Source organism: Austrofundulus limnaeus, unplaced genomic scaffold, assembly GCF_001266775.1.
Source record: "Austrofundulus limnaeus strain Quisiro unplaced genomic scaffold, Austrofundulus_limnaeus-1.0 Scaffold329, whole genome shotgun sequence".
Taxonomy (NCBI): Eukaryota; Metazoa; Chordata; class Actinopteri; order Cyprinodontiformes; family Rivulidae; genus Austrofundulus; species Austrofundulus limnaeus.
Window position 1 is genome coordinate 253,837 of NW_013952731.1, and position 2,314 is coordinate 256,150.

Consider the following 2,314-nt stretch of genomic DNA (forward strand, 5'->3'; position numbering starts at 1 on the left):
ATATAATACTAAATGCTGACTTTAATCTCAAAATTCTGAAATTCCGACAAAAAAGTCCAAAATTATATTCAAACTTCATTTATTAAATTTGAATTTAGAGATTAAAGTCAGCACTCAGGAAGAACAAAGTTTTTAATCTGTTGTCCTCTTCAGGTTTATTTAGTCTAACAAATTATTTTTTCATTTCAAACTTTCCTGGAGTGTCAGGTTTGTTGTTGTTGTTGATAAACAAAGAGCGGCTGTAATTCAGCGTCATAAGAAGCATCAGGAAAGTTTTCAGTTGAAACTCTGCACCCCACCCACCCTGCCCAGCCCCCTCCCCCTCCCTGTGGCCTCTCCTCCATCCTGCTTCCTCCAGACTCAGGGGGGCTCAGGACCATCTACCTCTGGTTGTTGGGGAGAGCACAGGGGAGAAGAAACCCCCCCACAACCTCGATTGGCTTTAATCTCAACAAACTTTACCACAGACCCCCTCCCTCCTACAAACAACCCCCCCCCACCACTCCGCACCCCAGCAAACAAACAGAAACAGCCTCAGTAGCTGTTACAGCTTCTAGATTTGACTTCTGAATTGGGAATTTCCTGAGTGTCATCATCACCTTCATCACCTTCATCACCTTCATCACCTGGAGCGTCCTGCAGGTGAGTCAGCCCTTCATCTCTCATTTCATCACTAACACATGTAGAAACTAACATGTATTTATTCAGGTTTGCTTTGAAAAGCTGCTTCAGCTCACTTTTATGCAGAAATAAAATCTGTTCATCTTTAGATTTGATCTGCGTCGGATCACTGGAGGAAAGAATAAAACTGTTTTGAAACACGTAGTGACAACTCTGCATTCACTGTATCCATCAGTCTAACACAATCTCACAGTTTTAATAAGTGTGAACGAAAGTGGAAAATGTAGGAAAAGCTGTTTGTTTTTGCGTCACAGTGAGCCTGCAGGCAGACCACCAGACAAAAACTCACTTGTTGGATCTGACATCACACGATTCTGCCGCTCGTACGAGACAAAACTAACATTCAGACCAAAACGAGACGATGAATTATTAAAAAAAAGAAAGTAAAAATGTTTCATGAAGTAATTAATGCTTAACTCAGATGTCCTTGATGCCATTATTTTATTTTGCAAAGTAAATCCTGTCTCCTTCTGCACAATTTTCTGAGAAAACAACTTCTTTTGCAACTTTACAGATAATCAGATGATATCTTGTGTACCATTAATGATGTTTTCTTTTTCTGAGGAAAAAAACAAAAGAAAAAATGGCTGCAAATAGTTTTGGGATAAGTTATTCAGCCTCAGTCTGCCTCCTGGTTCATTCCATAAATGTCACATGTGAATTCCTGCCTTTCACATGAGCAATAATCGGATCCCTCTCAGGTCTGTGTGTGATGTGGAGGAGCAGTTTAAGGTCTGAGAATCGACCTTCAGTTCAACACTAACAGTCACATTCACTATAGTTTCTCATTGTTTTGTTAGAGAAAGAAAAAAAAACACAGTTGCCAGAAGTATGAGGAGCAGAGGTGCTGAGGGTAGAGAAGGTGGGCCTGAAGGTTCAAATCAGACCAACAACAAAAACACAGTGAGGGTGGGAAACCCTCTTTTGCCACTCTCTGGACCCTTGAGCAAAACCCTTAAACCCCTCAGCTGCTGTGTGGAAATAATTTTGCCACGTAGGGACAATAAATGTAATAAAAAAACAGAACCTAATTTGTCCACAGGGACATGTGTCTCAGGTGTCTTCAGTCTGTCCTCAGTCAGTCTGTTTAAAGGCTGACAGGTAGTCACAGGGCTGTTTGGTGACGTGGTGTGTACCACACTGTACACAGACACCTGAGCAGCAGGTTCAAGGTAAAAACTAGAAGACAAGTCCCTCTGACTGTGGCTGTTAAAGGACCGGAGGTCTATAAATGACTTGAAAAAATAACCACGTAAAATTACATGAACAGAAAATGACTATGGTAAAAATAAATTTCACTCATGAGAAAACTACTCAAGTAAAAGTCATAAAACTGTTTACAAAAATTAAAAGTATTTTTACACACTCCAAGAAATAAACTGTTGAATTTACTGAACCAAACTGGTTCCACTAAACCTGGTTGAGTAAAGTGAGCAAAATATGTATATTCTTTGCTCAATTTACTAAACATGGAGCTGACATGACTTTGTTGAGTAAATTCAACACCATTTTTTAGAGCAAAAACATCTTTTGTGATGAGTTCAAACATATTTAATTTTGTAACAAGGTGTTACATTTTAAAGTAAAGAAGTAAAAATATAATTTTTAGCTTTGAATGTAACAAAATAAAAGT

At 38.9% G+C, this 2,314-nt stretch overlaps 1 protein-coding gene across 1 annotated transcript in view; it reads left to right on the forward strand.

Moving 5' to 3' along the window:
• Nucleotides 1–403: 403 nt before the first annotated feature.
• The window catches only part of oca2 (oculocutaneous albinism II), a gene marked incomplete in the record, with an annotated part of 101,344 nt that continues 99,433 nt past the window's right edge, over nucleotides 404–2,314 (forward strand). The window contains 1 exon segment of the mRNA XM_014022428.1: nucleotides 404–642.